General features: G+C 34.1%; 1 protein-coding gene across 13 annotated transcripts in view; it reads left to right on the top strand.

Annotated features, from left to right (window-relative positions):
- LpR1 (Lipophorin receptor 1) overlaps nt 1–23,366 on the top strand; it is a 301,804-nt gene that overhangs the window by 216,490 nt on the left and 61,948 nt on the right. For 3 of the 13 annotated variants that reach the window (XM_073089313.1, XM_073089273.1, XM_073089322.1), the window contains exon 1: nt 20,697–20,846. The exons of 6 other annotated variants lie outside the window; for them this stretch is intronic. The gene's annotated coding sequence lies outside the window, so the exon portion shown is untranslated. Of the gene's footprint in view, nt 1–20,696; nt 20,879–23,366 lie in introns of those variants that run through there. 4 more of the 13 variants (XM_073089282.1, XM_073089306.1, XM_073089290.1 and 1 more) reach the window with 4 other exon arrangements.

The raw sequence follows: 23,366 nt of genomic DNA on the forward strand, positions 1-23,366 counted from the left end.
GACTTCCACAAAGCTTTTTCTTCAAAGTTCGGTTTTAAAAGCTAAGTTCCGTAGCTGGTCTTGGCTACGATATGAATTATTTGTTAGAGTTGAAATGGTTCTCCATTTAGTTGGTGTGAGAACTATTTGTATAACGGAAATGAAACTATTGAAAATTGTAAAGGGGTAAAAGGCGTTCTTAAGTTTTAAAATCAGAAGTTATCTAGTTATTAACTACACGAATACTAATAGCACTTTTGACATTATAGGTGTATTTTAGTATTTAGAAAATTCCAGTTAAATTCGTTTTCGTCGTCGTCATTATTATCCCACATGTCCCATTGCTGGGCGCGGGTCTCATCTCAGAATGAGAAGGATTAGGCCATAGTCCACCGCGCTGGCCAAGTGCGTATTGGTAGACTTCACATACCGTTGAGATGTTTTTTTTTTTATATAAATCTCTCAGGTGTGAAGGTTTCCTCACGAAGTTTTCCCTTCACCGTTAAAGCAAACACACAAATTCGTTTAAGTGACAATTAATTCACATTTCAGACTACTAATTTTGTAAACTATTCTGTAATAGTGTACATTAACATTTAAAGTGCCATATTCCTAATAATAGATACTGCGTCGTAATTATTGAATTATCTACCCTTGACACAAAAGTCAAATGTCTATCTAGTATGCGGTTCACAAACGTTTCTTGTCCCTCTATCGGAAATAGCGCGGGTCGCAGTGACCTATGGTACCGACGATATCGTTATCGAAAGCAGGAAATTCGGTCATTCATTACAATATGCACGAATCTCACGGGATCGTAATGCTTTTATACTCGTATAAACCAGTCGGTGCGGTAATGACTTTTGATATGAAGCCATTTGTTTCCGTATCGCAAAAGATTGATGCGAAACAATTATCCAGGAACACTGATATCCAGGGAAATTGATAAATGTAAAGAAATAAACGAATAATTACGAACATATTAGAAAGCCGTAGACATACATAAGGACACCATTTGGATAGGTATCTAAATCAACAATTTGATTTCTGCGGATTGTTAATCGAACTTAAGATACTGCTTGGCAGGCCAGCCTGATGACTAATTTGGTATACGCAAAAAATCTTTGCTGAATATTTTAAATTCATTTCTATAGAACTCAAAGAAAATTAAAAAACCAAGAACTTTACACAAACTCTTGAGATAGTTTCTGTTAATCCAGAACACGGTTAGCTGAATAAACCTAAAAGCGATTCATTTTACTCTCCTATCTAAGCGAGCATTAATGTCTTCGGTAGGGTGCACGAAATAGAACGCGTAGAGACCAAAAAAAAACTTTTCCAATATTTTCTACATCATTTTTGTTAACTCCGTGGCCCGTATCAGGTCGACAAACAGTCAGCTCTTCGCTGACACAAGTTTCCGAACTCATTTACATTCGGGAGCGTGTCGCGAAAAATTTATTGCCTCTTCGGATTAGATACGGATTTTATTGAGAGTTAATAATCTTCAAGTAGTTAGTTTATTGTGCTCCCGTTCTATCTTCGTTAGTGGCACATCGCTTTTCATTAGCCTTGCCTGTCTACTTTTGTAAGTTCCGCTGCTGGCATACGGCGACTTTTTCTTCCAACTTCTCGAAGTTCTTCAATGTGTATAGAGTTATTTAGTTTCTTCATTTTCTTTTCTCGTTTATTAATCAACTTAAGCTCTTAGTGCCTAAGAACTTTGCACAGTTATTATTAGAACTCTATTTACTAATTAAACTTCTTAGGTTTCAGGCTTTAAGTATAGTTGGGTAGCTCCAGTAATGTTTAATTTACATAAAATTTTACCTCAAATTTTACAACATATAGGACAGGTAACAAACATGAAATATTATTATTCTTCAATCTTGACTTAAATACTGATCAAGACGTACTGAAAATACTTTTTCTTGTCAGAGGATCTCTAGTGCCGTCTCGTAAGTTATCTTTTATCGCTTTAACTCAAAGGTACCCATCAACATGTCTTAAGTTTCGTACTTCCCACATGCATGAAAAGTAGTGCCTTCCCCTCGCAACATTGTTACAGAAATGTAATCTTTGAAACGTGCATGAATACATTGTTATGCTTTGAAATATGGTGCCTTGAGTATGGGAGATAAAAATCATATAAAATGACGACTATAACTATAGCGGATATAGGAGACGTTGATAGGAGAAAGATAATTTATGAAAAGTTTGGAATACCAGATACCATTACATATGAATATTATTATAGGCACAATATTTACTTATTTTCGCTATGAATGCATACATTGCGAAGGAAACTATGCTTGGGGATTCGCCACAACCTTTTTAAAGATTCATAAAATTCCATCCGTATTATTCTATTATCTACTCGTACCTATTCTGAGTGAAGATCCGATAACATACCTAACCTCCAAAAATATAGGTACCTAATTAATGCATTATTGCTCTTGCTGGCTCAGTTCTACGCACATATTTTCATAAAAGTATACCTACTAAATTTTTAGATATGCAACTTTGCTATTACAGGGAGGTTTAGAATACACAGTGTACGTTCAGTTCAGCCTTCATCTGGATTTGGTCTGTGCACGGTGTCGACAGTCATTACTCACGACACAACGCTCGTTAGGCGGCCACAAACTCGACTAACGTTGACGTCAAACGTGTCACGGTAACGTGACTTGACGTAATCCAACACGTAAAATCACGTCCGTGGTGTACGAAATATTGGTGCGAAACGTATATTTCAGGTTTGCGTTTTAAGGAACTGATGATCTTTTATTAATTGCTGTTGTTTTTTTTATGATAAATAGAAGTCGTACTATTTGCAAGTTTTGCAAGTATACTCACAAGTTACAGACATACATAAATAAAAAAAAATGTGAGCCGTCACGGGACGCCTGGCAGATGTGAAACATCGACATTATTTTGTAAAAGTAATATGCAGAAAAGAACAAAATATGTCATAATGATAAAATAAAATATTACGATTTTTTCCAGATAACGATGACTATTTATTGAATTCGATTGCGCATGGCGACGCGTCGCCACATCGTACACACTACTGCATATAGACTGTATATATATACCATCGTATAGCGTGGCGACGCCCGACATCGGTTTTACGTGCGGCTATAGATGTTTCACATCAAAACAGGTTTGTATTTTAGCATTAAGTTGTAACATCATAAGTTGCATCATGATAATAAGCAAAGGTAAGAAATTGAAAATAAAATTACGAAAAAATCAACAAAGTGAACATTATGGTAGTAATTAAGATGTTGATTAAAACGATTTCGCCAAACATAATTAACGAAAATGAATCTCGTTATCGACCGAATTGGGCACACACAGTGACAATTTTAATCCTGGCAAGAGACCAAATTTTGTGCAAGCTTATCGCTAATGTAAAGAAAACTTGACACAGCATATTGTGTGCAATTTGGGTTTTAATTAGGTTTTTTATTGTGATTGCATTTTAATATTAAAATTCTTAATTTTAATATCTTTCAGACCTAACTTTCCTTCTCTATGTATCATTGATAACATTGACGTGATATTACGCAGAAAATGTTAAACATTACAATACGCAATTGTACGTTCGTTCAAAGTCCGTTATTCACATATAGTTAGTTTGTATATGGAGTTGGTCACAAACCCTATCTATAGAGAGTCAGAACTGCGTGGGGATCGTACATTACTCGTAGATAATTAGCTATTTTATGTGACACAGACAAGTTCCGTTGTCTAGTCGTTGAACCAGCCACTTGCGGGACGAGTGCGCACTATCTGCACATGGGTATACCCTCATTTATCAACCTCATTAGATATTTTTAATAACATTTATTAATAATATCATATATATTAAAAATAGTTCAAATTAGTACACGTTTTTCTTATGTGGATGCTTTAAATTAATTAATTAAATGTTTCACTTTCGCTGTTTGCATATAACATTTTAAAAAGTCTCACTATACATATCATTCCATAAATTCAAAATTGGAAGTTTTATATTATTCCTTAAATTAGTATACGAATAAAATTAAGGATAAGATTTATAGTGTTATTTAGCTTTAAGTAAAATATAACTCATAATTAAAAAAAAATGTCTACAGGCTATCCTTGAAGTCGTTCAGACAAAATTGATGAAATCATAACGGTAAAATGATTCTTTAAAAGTAACTAATTTAAAATAAAAGTTATATTTAAAAATGCATTGTAATATTCGCCTGTTAATTGAAACCTAACCTTAACGTAATAAAAAGTGTTCTAAGTTTAAGGCACCATGCTTTAAAAATAAATAGTTAACTAAAATTTTATTACATTCACGTCAGCCAATTCAGAAAGGATACCCGTGAGTAATATTGTAGTGTAATGAGTGAGGTAATGAGTTGACGATGTACATATATAGGGATTACAATAAAGGAAAATAAATAAAGTCCTATTTAATTTTAGATACGTTCATCTACAAACTATTTTCGATGGACTTCCATTCGTAGCTTTTATCGATTCGTTACTAATAAATAAGGACGGACCCCATATACTACGAACGGCGTGCTCTTTATTAATTAGGTCGTGCGTATCCGGAGGATGCTATCGGCAGATATTGTTGCTATTAACGGGCTAACAGCTAACGATGCCAGTGCATCTGTGTTCTAAGCAGAAACGTCTCGATTAGAAATTTCAACTTGCAATTTATCACACGTCCTCTTAGCTCTGTAGCATGTTTTGAACAGACTAAAATCGAAATCAGTTAGATTGAAATTGCAATTGGAATTTGAATTTTGTATTTAGGCCAGTTTTTCTGCAAAAGCAACCGACACGGTTGATTTCATTTTTGATTCTAACTGAAACATGAAAAATGTACTTAAGTCATTCACGTGCATTGTAAAAATATTGGTGGTAGAAACGATAGACATTCGCTTGCAGGAGCACCTCCGTCACATCTTTCTCTTCTGTATTAACACTAATAGTGCAGCTGTGGCCCTTATTTAAAAGTCTTGAGTCATCTTTATCATCAGGAATAATACCCGTAAATTATAATACCCGTTTTGCAAAGATAATTACAAGTTTCCAAGGTTCAGCTAGTTTTAGCTTCGGAAGGGCTTCATGCTCCTTTTCTAATAATAACGGCTACTTTTCAATCAAATCAAATCAAATCAAAATTTTTTATTCAAAATAGGTTCTTTACAGATCACTTTTTGAATGTCAAAGCAACTACCACCACTTCACAAGGTGTTTCGTTATGGAGAAGAAGCGGCGAAAGAAACTCCATAACACACATCTTTTAAAAGAAATGTTTTTGACAATGTTAACTTAACGTAATGGTACATGTGGAGCTGGAGCTAATTCAGACCACACCGTTTTGTCAGTCAAATAATCACTTACTTTATAGTACGCTTTTTTACATAGCGTTAGTTTAACGACATGTTTAAACTTTTTTTCTGTGAGATTCAAGATGTGGTCGGGTATTTTATTGTAGTAGCGAATACAGTTGCCCACGAAAGATCTGGCCACCTTACATAATCTATGTTTAGGAATTGCTAATTTATTTCTATTTCTGGTATTAAAGTTGGTTGGTTGGTTACTATTTTTTTCAAACATATCAGTGTGTTTTCTTACATACATAATATTTTCATAAATGTATTGACTATGCACCGTCAATATATTAATAGTGGGAAACAGTTCTCTTAGGGACTCACCACGCCGCAGACTATATATTGACCTGATTGCTCTTTTTTGAATAGTAAATATAGAGTCTATGTCAGCAGCACTGCCCCACAGTAGAATGCAATAAGACATAATGCTGTGAAAGTAACTGAAATAGACAAGTCTGGCAGTGGGTATATCTGTTAACTGTCTAATTCTTCTGACTGCAAAAGCTGCAGTACTAAGTCTGCTGGACGAAGCAGAGATGTGGGGACCCCACTGGAGTTTAGAATCAATGGTAATCCCCAAGAAAACAGTTTCATTGACGAATTGTAAAGTCTCACCATTTAGAGCGACATTCATTCCCGTGCTCCTTACATTTGGTAGCATAAATTTAATACATTTAGTTTTATTAGAATTTAAGAGTAGGTTGTTTGCATCAAACCAGTTCTGAATCAAGCATTTTGGAACTTGATTACAAGTTTCCATAGTCACATTTAATATCAAGTGGGTTACATACTTGCTAGTTCTAACTATAGATCTATAGGTATTTCGCGTCCTACTCATTAATAATAACAAGTATGTCGCAATTCCACAACAAAGCGGTCGCCGCTATTGACGTCTATCTCTGATTAAATGTCAATAAGTCAAGTCGCTTCTGGAATAATTCTAATAATATAATACGTCGCCTGCATATTATCGATCAAAACCAATATCAGACTAATTTGCGTGGGCTTATTCTGTTGAACTATTATTACAAGTCAAGCTTATTCGACATACATTTATGCGGTCTAGCCAAAATCAAATGCTTTGTGGTACATTTGATTGGAATCGCCGCTTTATCTAGTTCCATTCTGATGACATAATTAATGTTATTCTGTTATGCGATTAGAACTAAACATTCAAATTTTACGATTAATTAACGAATTTGCGATTTAGGGTAAGGACATATTGAAGAATTTTGTGAAATAGTCCGGGTGTCTCTTCATCTATAAATCCATTTATTTTAAACGAGCTATTGCCCGCGGCTTTGCTCGCGTTACGAAGTAATATTTTCATCTCCGATTTTATCCCCTTGGGGGTAGAATTGATCAAAATCCTTTCTTAGCGGATGCCTACGTCATAATATCTACCTGCATGCCAAATTTCAGCCCGATCCGTCCAGTGGTTTGGGCTGTGCGTTGATAGATCACTATGTCAGTCAGTCACCTTTGAGTTATATATATTTAGATAGTTTTCAAATTGTAGCTACTAGAACTCCACTCCTGGCTTCATCATCGGCTAATTCATGATTCTAAGTTATTGTATTGTCATTGGTGCTTAATACGTTTGCACATCTTAAAATTAAACTGACGGTTCTAAAGCGGTGTACATTACCTTAGAAAGCCAATCGAGTGATATAGATACGTACATACATGTGCAACATGTAGGTGAAGCTAATGTAAAGCTTGTAAAAACATGTAACTGTTTGCTAGTGTGTATTTCCTGAGAGCTATAACTTAGAGCTGTTTAAGGTAAGAGTGATTAGACATACAGATTAGACTTATATTGAAGTGTACTACATTCTAGAGCGCATTTGAGTTACTATGACATTCCGGCCAAACGCAAAGCTTAAGTGAAAGAAATCTAAATACGGTACTACAGATCTATATAAAAAACAAATTGGTTTTAGTCTTCCTGTTTACTATATTCCCGTGCGAGTGCTGGTCTCTATACAGTACCCTAAGGCAAACGGAACGACTCCAGTAGGTATGTATAGTAATGGGCCACCCTTCCGGGAGCCGGGCAGGAATTTGTGGCCGGAAGGACATTCCTCATATTAAATGTCAAACGGGCTTCCTCATCATAACGTTGCAAATATTCTGGTCTTAGAATGTGTTTGAGAGGATATTTCTAACAGAAAGCTCCTTATGTAAATTTGTTGTAAAAGTACGAATAGTATTCACTATATATATTTTAATGCTGCCGTACTTGTTTAAGATATTATGGTTACAGTCCCTGTAATGGTGGTGGAACTATAGGGTTCTACTACCTTCATAACAGCCAAATTCGAAGTGTACATAGCTGACATAGCTGACTCAACGACAGCAGTGTTAAGCGCTGCTGTTTCGGTTTGACGAGTATGGTATGAGAGACATAGTTTTCTGAGGTGTTCTAATCTAGTTAATAAGTTTAGTGGGGTTACAACTCAGCCCAGTTAATTTTTTAGGTAGAGTGCTGATCTGATCTAGGGTTAATTATAGATGCCCATGTACGGCAGTACCCACTTACCGTCAGAGGGATTGCATGCTCATTTTCTACCCCAATATTATAAAAATAAGAAGTATCGTGCCTTAGTCGATAATATTAAAATCGTGTAGACACTCTATTTAAGTTATTCAGTAGGCTTATTAAATGCCTCAAGAACCACAACCTTCACCTGGCTAAAAGATACGCTTTTGTGTATCCATTATATTATCTACACATCGAAAATACCGAACAGGCTGTTTACTTACGCTTCGAAGATAAAACCTAATACATATTCATGAAATATTCGCAACCCTGATCATAATATTCAAATAATAAACATCGTAAAATTAAAATACCTCAAGTAGGGTAAAAATGTTAATTTTGTTTACCGACAGATTGTTGAACTCCTAACTTTGTTTGTTTTGTTAGAGAGGAAACAATTAATAGTTCGCAAACATTTTTTTATCGTGTAGTGATCGCAAACGCAAAGTCTCTAACTTTGTTTGGGGTTTTAATTCACGCATGCTCTCGATTTTTAAATTGATTTAGAAAAGGTGAATGCAGTTATACTACGCGTTAGTCTGGCGTCCATCTTTTACGTATAAAATTAGGCCCAACTAGAATCGAAGTCGTAACTGTTAGACATACATTTCCTCTCAAGACTAAGTCTGAATGATTCGTGCAAATGTATTAATAACTTTTCTTATCATCCACTCAAGTTCAGGAGCGCTTGAACCTGCCGTTTTTTTTTTTTTTTTTATCATATTAGAGTAGCAGACGAGCATGCAGTCCACCTGATGGTAAGTGGCTACTGCCGCCCATGGACATCTGTAATCAACCCCAGATAGGATTAGGTATTCCTACCTGAGGTCGCCCACAGATGCGCTGCTACCCCTGAGGACTAAGCTGGAACGCCTCGGAAAAGTCTGTCTCCCTTACCACAACCTTCAAACCGGAACATAGCAGCGCCTAACACTGCTTTTATTAGGTAGAAATAGGCGTGGCGGTGGTGCCGCCGGAGTCGAACCACAAAGGATTCTACCACCTTCAAGGAACAGCGATGGTTCTACCACCTACAAATATGTTCTTATATGACTGTATATAAACCTAGATCTGCTAATGAAATAGCTAGGATCAATAAGGACAAAGAGGTAATGGAAATAATGAATCAATTCGTTTCACATCCAACGAACATTGTGTTTTTAATAGACGGTAGTATCCAGCTTTTGATTTCCAATTCCCACACATTACTCGTATATGTATATCGTTCACTTTGTCTATCCTAGTGCGGAGTCGATGACCTTTTGAGGGTCACATCTGTCTGGTCGATAGACGGGTACACATTGCCGATGCTAAAATAATTTGGTCTGTTTATAAGACTTGTTCAATACACGCCGGCTTCGTGAAATTTGTTGATCGAAATTTACTGGTATTTACCAAACCTGTCATTATTGCGACGTGAAAGTTCATCCACCCTTCTATGTATTGGAAATGTATTAGCCATCAAACCGTGTAATATTACCTATTGAGATTTTTTTCGATTGCGGTACATCTGTGGCATCTATTTCTATGTTATATTGCTTTCTACGCATAGCTTCATAACCATGGGTAAACAAAACTGGGTACACATACTTTCTGAACCTGACCAGAAAACTTAACTCATCATTTAGATATTTGCTTGTCCGAGAATCGAACCAGGAACCCTTAATGCGTTATACTGATATTGACCGTTATCCCGTTAAATTCTGTAGTATTAAAGCGGCAAAATAGTTTTTAAGATATTCATGAGACATAATGGACTAAAAATATATTTCAGGTAATTAATAATATATTTTTTAAATAATTCATAATCATGAGGATAATCAGGAAGTCACCGTGTTATATATGATTCTTACCGTATTAGAATCTTCTCGGTGGCCTGACCCAGGGTAATATAGAGGACTCCGGGATCTGCACTCGGGGAAAATCTTGAATGCAATTAAAATATACGCGTCGAACAGATAACCTCTTATCTTTAAGAAGTCGGAAGAAAAAACAAAAAATATGTTGTAAAAATGTTGAAACAGGAATTCGCCGATAAAAATATTTTGTTTGTTTATCCTTAATCGATTAATCAGTATTCAAAGTTGTGAACTCTTTATCTATTTAGAAATTAAACGACGGAAACTTTGTAGGTACAACATAAAGGGGATTACAGCAGGAAATTTTGATCTTAAAATTTGATATCTGAATACTTTGCACGGATTTCTCCGGGAGAGGTCGAGAAACTTTGTACTTAGGATATTTCTCAAGATAACAAATTCATTTTTGAAAATTAATTGGCAAAGTGGCAATGAAATTTGAAAATGTAATAAATGTATAAATGTTAGTTTAAATAGTGAAAAGAGAATTGGAACTACGAATACTAGTTTTACCATTGGCTCCTCTTGAGTTTGAATTTAAAATATAAAATTACTGTTTTTGTTTTTGTACTGTTACTGTTTTTGTTTTCGTATTGTTAGAGAACTGATTGGAAATTATTTTCCATATATTTCCAATCAGTTCTCGAACAATCCGCTAGGGGCGCTGATTGGAAAAATGTATGGGCAAATATATAAACAAATTCCAAAACAGTTATTTTTGCAATAACATAAAGACTCATACTAAGGTACTGTATGGAAAAACTACTTATGTCAGACACTTTGCTACCTACCTATGTAAGAAATAAAATAAGACCTCCTTTTTTTGAGGTCACAAGTTATCGTCCTAACAAAATTGCTATACCTATATAGGCTTAGCGATTTAGTCTAAGAACCCGCAGGGTTATCCTAATATTTGCCTGTTTTTATTCAAAATATATTTTTTGTAGATATGATACGTTAATAACTGCTATTACTAAGGGCATAAAAATGGGTTAAAGCAAGCCAGTTATAATTACATTTTAATATTAATAACTTTGGAAAATTAGATCCTAGGATTCGAATCTTTTTGAATGAATTTCAATCACTGCTTGTTTTGTATTGCATTCAGGAATTGACAATGACATATAAAAATAATACCTATTTTGATTACAATTTGAAGCCGATGGCCTAAGAAATCACGTGGTTGGATCTCATACTAGAAGAGGCAATGAACTGACAGGGTTAATTTTGTACTTAGCGTAGAATTTTTACTCTTTTACTCAAATGACTTTTTAGCGAGCTTTTTTCTTACAGTTATGGTTATACAATTATTTATTAAAAAATTTCTTTCTTATTATTTTTCTTCAAATTTTATTACTAAGGGTCGCTGAACCATGATACATTTTTTTTTCGTTAGCAAAGTAATTTGCCATAGCAATATAATAACATTAGAGCGATTTATAACTATTATACTTGTAATTTTCTGCCGTATGAATAATATTCCATTTAGCTTTAAATTCATACTTTTTACGGAAATAAGTCGGCAAATGAAAACTTAATTGGTTTTTAGAACCTTAGTTCAAATAAGATAAATTTATCGTCACAATTATTTGTGTAAATAATAATTATGTTATTACATAATTATGAAGCTTTTAACTTAGACTTTAGGTCCTCCAATCATACATGTCCCCTTTACGATGCGACGAAATGGTCGTGAACGTCAGTTTTTACGAAAGGTCTAAGGCCAAAGCGAGGCTTTAGCTGTCCAACTACGAATGTCGTAGTTTCTTCTTCAAATCTCACTATAAACTTAAGTAGGTACACTACCGGAGTAGGAATACTCGAAACTTCGTACGAAAATACGGATCGTGCGTAGAGATTAGACTTACCAACGAATCGAGTCGTTGTCGCCCTGTCGGTAAAATAACTCCCTGGGGCAGACATCTTTCGTCCTCCACTGTGCCCATTTATTAGATCGACGCTATCGTCCAATGTCTTAGCGCTTAACAGTGATATCTGGAAGAAGGAGCGAACATCCTCGAATCGTACCATTAGCATGAGTCGGGTATGTGAGATTCTTACCATATTAAAATACTCTCGATAGCATTCCTCAGTACAACATAGAGAACTTCGGGATCTGGTCTCGGGGAAATCCATCTTGAATGCATTTAAAATATAATTGTCGAATAAATAACCCCTGGCTTCTTGGAAGTCGGACGAAATAAAAAAAACAAAAAAATATATGTCGGCGCAGGTCATTTGAGTGATTCAAATTACGAACATATTGGAGTTTACAACGCATTGGTAGATAGATGGCGCCATGTGTAACGGAACGTTGGAAAAGAAAACAGACATCCTTAAGTACACTACCGGAGTAGGAATACTCGAAACTTCGTACGAAAATACGGATCGTGCGTAGAGATTAGACTTAACAACGAATCGAGTCGTTGTCGCCCTGTCGGTAAAATAACTCCCTGGGGCACACATCTTTCGTCCTCCACTGTGCCCATTTATTAGATCGACGCTATCGTCCAATGTCGTTAGCGCTGTCTACAGGCTGTTACGTCTTCAGTTTAAAGAGACGCTATTTACTGAGAAAATGAGTTACCTACATCATTGTGAAGAGGTTATTGCCGACGCTTTATAAGATTTTGTTCGTGGATTTATCAGGTTTACAGACGATTTTGTGTTGGACGTTTGAACGGATAAACATATAGATGATCTCAGGCAACATTTGTAGCGAAGTTTACAATAGACTGAAGGTGACTGTAGGGACGTTAATAAATTATCAGTTTTTTAATCTATAAATATATATATATATATATATATATATATATATATATAAATATATATATATATATATATATATATATATATATATATATATATATAATATCGTTCAATCTTTTACATACCTTAAATTATTTCAACAATGGAAAAATTATATTGAAAAATGGCGTATCATGATCGATTAACGTTAATTGTTCCTTTTGAATGAATACCAATTTCCGTTTTGGTATTCACGTATTTCGGTATCGAATCGAGCTTACGCGTCAATAAATCCGCGACAGCCGACATTTTTATCTGAAACGTAAACTCGTAATAACGCCGGGTTAGCGATCGCGGCGCAATTTCGATCCTTCTTGGATTTCCGTTCTGGGCTTTCGGATGTACGGGGGCGCTCTGTAACAAATTAACGAGGGAGTCAGTCAAGTGTCAGCGCGCGGCGTGTGACGTAACGTGTCGTATCGTAGGGAGAACATGATTTCCGGTGGCGTAGGATTTAGTAATATCTCCCTTTGTTTGATTTGAATGGAGTCGATTCTTTTGTACTGTAAAAATCTGACTATACGAAATAATTCAAATATCTTCGTTATTTCTATTTTCGTGGTATATTTTTTGATTTTTACATAGTTTGGTTTTAAAAATTAATTGAATTATGTTTTGTGAATAAATAAAACCCCAGGAGTACTTTTTATATAAATCATAGATCTTGTAACGTTAATTAATGTATTTTAGCTTGATATAAGTTTTTTTATTAATCATTACAAAAAATAGTTAATACTATTTTTTGTTTACTATAAGTGTTTTATCTAAGATGTCCTATAATAAAAAAAAAAAATAAATAAATCACAATATAGTATATTAATTATAATTATACTTTCAAATAGGACACCATAATTGGTGTTTTGTCAGATTGTGTAATTTCGATTATTATAATAGGAGCACTTTTGCGTCATTTGTTTTGTTATCACACCGTATGCTTACAAGATTATTCATATGGGGAGATTCGCCACATATTATCACGAGACATAATTACGACTTACAGCTAACGTTCAACCTCTTATATCCGGCCGACCTGCTTTTCATAGTCTCTATTTCCTCACCCCGTATGGTTAACGCACTCACCCTGCCTTTGATAAGTATAAACACCGCACACGTCATTCACGTTACACACAATCCACGTCACAGTCACAAAGGAGTTCATAGCGGTAAATTAAGATTCGGATTAATTAGAAATTGTATGCTACGTATCTTTGCACGACACTGCCAGATATTAACATCCCTTTTGGGGATTAAACCAGATTGCTTGTGTATGTATTTACGAACGAGACAAAGATAATATCTACGTATATCTGTTACGTCTGAAACGTAATGAACAAAGCATATATTATATAATAATATGATATATTAGAAATAGAAAATCTAAGTGGTATTATGTGTTATGTATAGTGGAAAATATGAAACATTTCTGCGTTCTTAAGATCTAGTTTGTATTATCAACGAAGATACGGGTCCATCCGAAGTTTCCCGGTTATTTAACTATCCTGAAATACATATTGATACGATCCTATAATCCGATGAAACAATTGATAAATTCAATATTTCGGTAGCGTTATAAGCCGTAGGATAGAGTTGGACTACATATTATGATTAATATCGTTTATTCTACGCGAATTTCGTTGGAAACAAATATCTGTTAAAAACGCGGTAGAATATGCCAGAATTTGTACAAAGCTACGGACTTTGTTTGTAAATCAATATTCAATCCAATCATTATCATTAATATCATAGTCGTGTTTGTGTAAGTTCTCATGTGACATCAAGACTTTTGTTTCAACTTTTTTTTACAAAATGATTGTACATCATTACATAAATATCTATTGTATACGATTAAGCGGTCAGTTAAATATTAGTCAGGTTAAGTAAAGTTTAGTAAGGTTTAATGTATGAACAAAATAGAGTAAATATGTATAAGGCAAGATAATCCGTAAATTCAATTTTACAATCTTTTTCTCATTCATATCGGTTTAAATCCATTTCCGCGATGTAATGAAAACTACAAAAATTAAACGCCCGGCCATTTTGGACAGCGATATAACGTAACGACGTCGAAATCTACAGTATTTTTAAATGAAAGTAGGTATGCCTTAAAATAATTATGTTTACTGAAGCTGTAGCTATGATTCTGTCTGTATGTCGTAGTAATGTAAGTAAGTAGTAATATATTACAATAGTAAAGTGATATGCACTCCACAAAAATCGTCACTTCCACACAAGGACATCGGACGACCCACGTGGCGGAGCGGCCACCATAGCGGTCTGCCGCGCAAAGGGTTCCGGGTTCGATCCCCGGACAGACAGATATCTAAATGATGAATTTAGATTTCTGTCCATGGCACCCACGACACAGGGAATCCTAGTGTGGGGCTGTGAGTGTAGAAAGCGTTTACAATCCATTGTAAACATAGCGCTCTATAGTTACTTTATTAACCCCTTCAAATCATACCACAGCAGGTCTTTACATTATTGGTATAATTCAACAATTCTTGTTTAATTTTTCCGGCGTCAAACCACGAAGGGTTTTACTACCTATAAATTTAAATAGGATTAAAAAACGCTCATATTACTATGAAACATCATATAAAAAGTTTGTGTACCCATTCAAGGTTAATTACGCATAATAGGAAATGACCCGACACAAACGTATTGAAGAACAAAGTAAGATAAGTTATCTCGTTGGACTTCGTACAATAATATTTGGGTGAATTAGCGTCATTATTATATTTTCTTACAATATTTATTTTTAAGAATTATGTATCGCAATTAGTATCATTACTCATAATAAGTGTGAATGACTATGAAAAAATAGAATATTGCCTCACAATTTAAGGATTTTTAACTTACAAATGCGATTGGAAATCTGTAATTCGGTTTTTTTGCGATATGATATGGTAGTACGATTCAAATATTTCTGACAAATCTATATAATTTCACTTTCGATCTTGCATATCAAAGGACATATTCAGGTAAGAGCAAAATTCAGAAATTCTTCCTCGATCCACTAGTAAACTATGAAGAACACAAGCCTGTGTACATGATTGAGAATTAACATATTGGTGCAAAGTTATCGCATTTATATTAACTATCGCTTTCGCCGGGCTAGCATAGCAGATGTCTACATTTTTTTGTAGTAAACTGATATACATGAACTTCAATCAATCAAGTGGACTAAATAAACGTGTGGCTCAGATGAACTACGAAGCTTAATAACACTCATAACTACGCCTGTATTAAAACTGACGTACTTCGTATCTTGATTCTAAAATTCAGAAGAGCTCCTCAGAGCTGATTAGAAAAAATAAGAAGAAAATAGCCCAGTTAATAAACGAGACTCGCGAAAGCCAACACGCTGTAATAAAATCCAGGTTTTTGCAAAGGATAAACTTTAGAACTTATCAGAAGTGTTCTGACCTTAATTCACGGATTAAGTAGTGAAAAGAAAATTCTTGTGAAAAACTGAACCTGTCGCAAAGGAACATGTTTAAACATTAACGGATTTTTAATTTCTAAATGTAGTTTGATTTTTTATGGAATAGTAAAGGAAGTGATAGCTATCTCATTAAGTAATCATGCTGCACATAGACATGTAATACTAACCACATACAAATAATGGGAATGATGATTATTATCAACAAAAACATTGGGAAAAAAATTGCAAATATTTTTGACGCCAACAATAAAGCTCATCAATAGTTAGCTGAAAAATAGGATTTTATCCATATAATTCAAAAGCCTATCTATAGATTATTCAAATAATTTTTACATAAAAAAATCCTAAAGTCCGCACGAGGAATATAAAAAAATCATTCATTTGTTATAATAACCGGTGATAGTAGCGGTAAGTTTCTGAATCGTTGTAAAAACTGAGATTGCCGGAAATGGCCTGTGGATACTGATAAAACTATAAATAACAGTGATCGGTTAACGTTAATGTTAATACTAATTAAATAGTTATCATTTTAAAATAACTCCAGGGGAAAACCTCAAACATCCTGACATTCCTAACTGAAATGTTATGAATGTAATTGAAATGTGGTAATAACTTTTATAGTATTATTATACTTATATTCCACACTCTCACTTCAGGGACACAGTTATGAAAAAGAGCTTTTAAGGTCAATTCAAGTGTACTTTTTAAAGTGTGGAAAACTTTATATTTTATGAATGTCAAAATAAAGTACCGGCTTCTTCTTGCAAAATCAACTATTGTAGCCAAATAACATACATACTGTAAGTAGTAGTGGATTATTTCGATTGATCCATACAAAAATAATTTAAACCGTGTGTATTAGCTAATAATGATGCAATTGCCTCTTAAATTTCAGTGACTCGGTGTGAACGACCTACCATGTCGATTCTTGTAAGAAAATCGCGTGACTACCTTTTTATTACGCGGTGCGTTTGGTATGCGTCTGCGCATTTCGTATCGCGAAGTACCGATTACGTTCCTGATGCAATTTTGCACCAGAAACCATAAGAATCCGGTTTCATCTGACACAACTGGAAACGCATTGCTTATATGGTGTGTAGTATGGGTTTACATTACTTGTAACCTATATATAATAAGTAAATTATATGTTTGAAAGTATTTATTTGGCATAAAAGAATCAACTTGTAATATTTGTTTTTCTTGGCTCGATTTGGAATCGAATCCCTCGAAACAGAACGGTGTTGTGAAAACTGTGTGTGAAAATACTTACACTTTTCAGATCACACCACTTTTACATATTTTAATTAGAAACCCATAAATTATTGCACAAATATTTTTATTGTTTATTACCCGATATTGAACTCAGTATACTCAGTTCCTACCTGCCTCTTTAAATCAAATATTATAAGTCATATATGGAAGTTCAATCAGAGAAATTCTTGCAATGTTACGTAAAGTTTTGAAAAGCATCGCAAAGATGAATCGATTTCCAGAAATAATGAGAAACGTGTGTTCAAGTAAATATTATTATCGGAACTGCGATAACTCTCTCCCACTCAGCAGATCAAAGTATTCATTTTCCTCCTACATATTGTAGATGCTTTCATATATTGAATCTCATATCAAGTTTGTATAAGGAAATAAAATCAAAGAGCTTGTTCATATATTATATTTATTTGCACGATACCAGAGTATAATAAACCTCTTAACTTCTTAAGCCTGCTGGTATGTATAGGGATGAATTTTATAAATATTGATTCCATTTAGAATAAGCTTTCCCTTGAAGGTATAGAACTTAGCTTTGACTTGATGATAAAGTACGCACTATTTACTCCGAAAAATGTAGGGTTAAAAAATTTAAAACTCGAAAAGCCATACGCGAAGGTGCTTTCGAAGAAGATTCGCGTGACAAAGCTGGAACACGTAAGTTTCTCGTATACAATTCGCGCGTACTTGCAGAGGAAGCTACGCGTAACTTTACGCCTCTACAAACTATCCATAAGGCCTTCTACATCATTCAACGACTGCTTTCCAATCATAACAGCCAGGACTGATGTTTGACATGTATTCCAATGCGTGGAAACATGCATGAAATTTAGCTACTAGCCTACACTACTCTTAACCAAAGGCCATTATTTAGCTACCCATCGAACTGCTGGCCGCGTTCAACCTTGTTTAGTATTGCTATGCGCGCCACGTTTATTTTGTGCTAAATTAATTTTCACCGAAGAATTTTATTCTTCCATTCTAAGGTGCATTGAACTGTCTGTCGTGAATAATGAATTCAGATATTTCATCACCTCAATTTATTAGATTTGTTGTGTACGGTGGGTATCCCTTGGGGCTAGGTTTATTGGGAATTTAAATTCAGATAAACGTGTCTGCCTTTATTTTTAATAGAGATTCCAGACGCCCATGTTTCTCACCTAAAATGATGTGAAAACTTTATGCGTGTTAAATAAATCTTATACTCGTAAGTATTGATTTTTAAATATGTTGAATAATATTATTTTTTAACTCATTTTCATATAAGAAACCTTTTTTTTTATTGAAGTAGAAATCGATGAACTGATTGATGTTACCACGAAATGGATACGGCATAGCAACTCAGATTTTCTACTTTCTTACAAACCCAGCTGGGTTGAAATTCCTCGTGTAAAAATTGTCCACACCACTTTTAAAACCAAAACACTAAAGCACTTGAAAATTGTTATTATATAGCAGAAATACGTGAAGCGGCTGACTTCTAAGTCTAACCACGAATTATTAAGATTAATGGTAGTCTCCACCATTAGTCTGTCTTGTTTTAAAAAGCGTGGTTTAGTTCAAGAACCTTAGCACATTATTATTAGGTAACAGGCAATTATGCTCGATCGAGTCTCCTACTTACTGTCTGATGCAATTTACCGTCAGAATCGGTAAGAAAACTGTGGCCTAATTAGGTAACTGCAGTCTTAATATCAAAGTTATTAACTTATCCTTTACAATTAGTAATTTTAGTAATGGTAGGTCTAAATCTTTAGAATCTTGACTTATTAATATCAATGGAGGTACATATTATATACGTTGTGTGTCAAGTTACAGAATATAAGAAATATAAGCAAGTGAAGGAGTAACATGTTTGAAAAATCCTGTGCTATTATTTATTATATGCTGCAAAGTTTATTATGTTAATTTTAAAATGTTTGTTAAACAATTTAGAGTTTCAATTGGGCCCACTCCCAAAGAAAACTCAATGTTTTTTTCTCTACATCTCCAATATTTAGTCACATCTAATCTCAATCTGAAACTTGTATTACTATAACCAATCTATAAGCTCTTTTTGACTTCAACAACCTTTCATGTGTAATAACAAAAACTTAACTACTATGTGGCCTATAGGTACATAAATTGCATTTGCAATGGTGGGTGCTCTACAGTGGCATGCGGACAGGTAGTCTGCTGTCTGATGCAACAAATCATTATGTACAATCATTGTAGGACTCGCAATCCGCATTTTATCGAAAGCTCGCTGTTTCAAAAGCTGTTTTGTAATGGACGTGCATAATGCTATTTATTTCAGTTAATTAACTATTTGTTAGAACACTAATAACTTCTGTTTTATTCATGAGCTTGCCTACCCGGGAAACTTTGTACCGCCTCAAAATCTATTTATCAAATATATTTCATATAAAATATAGCCTATGTTACTCGTAGATAATGTAGCTTTCGAATGGTGAAAGAATTTTTAAAATCGGTCCAGTAGTTTTTGAGCGTATTAATTACAACCAAATAAACAAACAAAGTTTTCCTCTTTATAATATTAGTGTAGATAATTAAACAACAGTATAAATTTCGCTTTGTTGTGTGAATTTCTATTTAAATAAATATTATTATCAACCGATGCTCCAAAAAGCGTTTTGTATTACCGTTAGTTAAAATAAAATAAATGTCAATAATAAATTTAATATATAAAATATTTAATAGAGAAAGCAAAGACCTAAACTAGGGATTCATCATTGAGATTGTGACAACTAAGTATAATTGATATGTCAATGACAAAAAAAAATACAAAAGAGAAAAACAAAAAGCAAGTCCAATTTACTTTGGCACATAATATTAATCAAAATTCTAGCCAAGATAATAAGATTCAGGTTTCATGCTTTAACAACAAATTGTGTTGTAAAGCTTGAATATTGCGTACAAAAGTTTTGATGTATCATACACCTATATTTCTTTAATAAAAATGTTTACTGGAACTTTTGCAATTTTGTATTACATTCCGTTATTACTCCCTGGATTTACTTAGTATAATAAATCAAATCAAAATAATAAATCTGATGGCTTGTTGACTGATTTATAAGGTAAATCATGAAGATTGACATTTTACGCAAATAATTGCGCCACGATGAGATTTTCCAAAAAGCTTGTTATATCTTTTCCACGGAGAGATTTTTATCATTCATTTCATTATTGACATCACAACATTGTGAAAATTGATTCGATTTTAATATACGTATCGCCGTTTTGCGCGAACGTCGGGCTATTATCAAACATACGATAGCGTCGCTACGATTCCTCAGCTTATAAGCACAGTGCAAAGCGCGACCCCTTTTCAATAAAAATCGCATTTTCCTTCACAAGTCAGTCGTCGGTTGCGTGACATTCATGGCAGAGTTTAGTGACTTCCGAAGTAGCAGGTTATCAGACGGAGGGAGGGAGGAGGGCTGGGCGCTGGTGGTAGCGCGCCCCCGCACTCGGGTGCTGGCTCCCGGCGCGACCGACCGCCTCGCGCCCTCAGTACGCGCGTAACTCACGAACCGAGGTATCCGAAGCAACGCTTTCGCGAGGTTTGTTGTGGCTAATAGTGATTGTGTTTTATGTATGTCGAACGCATTGAATCTGCCAAGCTCGTATCCTTTGTTCATATTAGTGACTGAGAATTACTCTACTTTTATTTATTTAAAATAGTATTTCGGGTATTTATTAAAACTTAACAAATGCAACAATATTAATAGAGAAGACAAAAATGTTCTCTGTTTATTTTCTAATTTTTGAATAATTACAAAAATCCTAAAAAAGAATGCAAAGAAACACTGCGTTATTAATGTGTATTTTATTCAAGATTAATTACAAATCTAGTCTTAATTAATAGGGTGGTATTACGCGTCCGTTAAATTTATTTAAGGTTCGTGATAAAACCCTCGTTAAATAAATGTGCCTACATTTTAATTCAGAATACTCTAGGGGTATGTGCCATTAAGCTTTGTAACGTATAAGTTTATTTTGCTCTCATGGTCAAAAATGAAACTTTAAAACCAAATCAGTATATATTTTTTAATTATTTTGACAACTTTTAATTTTTATAGCTTTCGTGATACCGTGAATCTTTATGTCAGTTAATCGCGCAAAAAGTCCCACATTCAACCCCTGGTGAAGGGGTTACTTATAATAAGTTAGGTGTTTTCGTATTTATAGGTAGGTAGGTTGCTTATTTGTGTTATTGTATTTGTGTAAATACAAGTCGTCAATAACAGGTATGTATTTTTGTAACTACTTCCGATTCACAATTTTAATGCAGGAACGTTCAATGTGCCGTAAAAAGTAGAATGCAATGTACTTTTTTGTGCACTATAATTGAAACATATAATAGATATATGAAAAATTAAACACTTTATATGAAACATTAAACATTTAATATTACTGATCTCTACTTTGAACGTAAGTAATCTATTATAGTACAATTAAGACGCGGCAATTAATCAACCTATCAAAGTATCTTAGGCTCCCTAGAACCTAGATTAATCCCATTTGAATTGGTAATTTGTATACAGGATGCAAATCCTACCAGTTCTTGCGGTAGACTATGTAAATTTTCAGTGATCATATTAATTAGTATTAACTGTTGATAATTGTGGACCTAGATATATAAATAAGTAGAAGTGTCGCTATGATTTCAAAATTTTATTTGTTTCTTTAAAGTTATGATATAATTACCAGAATAATTTCTCCAAATAAACATTTTTTTTCAAATAAGGTAAGGAGTTAAGGTGTATTTGAAATTCTAAATTTTTAACTTTCACCACGAAACGGAAAAAAATATTTTTTTTTACTTTTTTATATAATAAATTTTGACCAATTAATAAGGAGGACCCAGCCCTGGTCCTTTTTTCCCCAAAACTTGTTCCTACACTATAATACGAATACGGTAAACTATACATAAATATTTAACATTTAAAGATAGGTAATAGTATAATAGTTTCTTAATATTTTTACATCTTACAACAAAAATTTGTAATAATTGTATTTCGCTCAAAAAATCTATACTAGGTGGGCATTCCATACGAACTTCAATACGCAAGTATGTCTTTGTAACTATATTTACCCCAAACTAATCCCTTCGGGCTACAGGTTGCCGTGAGTAACAAGTAAGTTACTGTGCTCAAACCCTCTTTATTTATTTATAAACTTTTAGGATTTTTCCGACCGTTACCCGTGAGAGGTAGTATCGGTAGCGTCAGTTTTATGGTGAAGAGATGAGTAGTACCGCTGAAGTGTTGGCGATTAGTATTTTACAGATTTAAACCCATACCCAGTAGTGGTACAGACTACAGTGAGAGGTTGATTAAAACAGTTCATACAATTTTGAAATTGTGTTTTGTTACTAAAACAAAATTGCAGAGGAGGTGTAACTGAAGTCGTCTAAATATACTTTACTGCGTTACGGCCACGGTACCCGGGCAATGTTCTCTATAAGTTTTATTACCTGTAAAAGCTGGTATCGTTAAATTAAGCGCATAAGTTTACAAAAAGCTCTGTTACGTTGATAGTAAAAACTTAAATTTTATTTCTTTGAAAAATGTACATATTAAATAAAACACTAATAAGTTACAACTTTATGAATTGAAAGGAACACAATTAAAATTTAATATGAATAAAAATATATACTTAACGCGAAAACCATTCTCCGCCAGTCAACCTTAATATGTGACCTTGTTATAGGTATATCAATGGTTAACTTTGTCGTATAGTAGGTGAAGTTCACCAGTATGGTAAGATATGCAGTAGCAATGCGGACTCCGATATAAAAACGATAGAGTCCCGCTTTCAATCCGGACTCTACCAGTTTGTACGTCGGTGATAAGCGTGTACACTCGGCACAGTATTAGATGTATGTTTATTTTATTGGTGTCTATTGGAAAACGTTTATGGAAATGTTTTTAATAACAGGAAACATGACATGATATGCATATCTACGAGTATAATGGTTGCCAAATAGAAGAATAATGTAAGTTAGGCCATTTCAAATACTTTTCTATCTTTGAGGACTGAGGTAAAATGTTTTAAGTATTACGATTTTTGGAAGAAAT

The sequence above is a fragment of the Epargyreus clarus genome, unplaced genomic scaffold, assembly GCF_041222505.1.
Source record: "Epargyreus clarus isolate Ecla_fem2 unplaced genomic scaffold, WU_Ecla_fem_2.2 ptg000003l, whole genome shotgun sequence".
NCBI classification, from domain to species: Eukaryota; Metazoa; Arthropoda; class Insecta; order Lepidoptera; family Hesperiidae; genus Epargyreus; species Epargyreus clarus.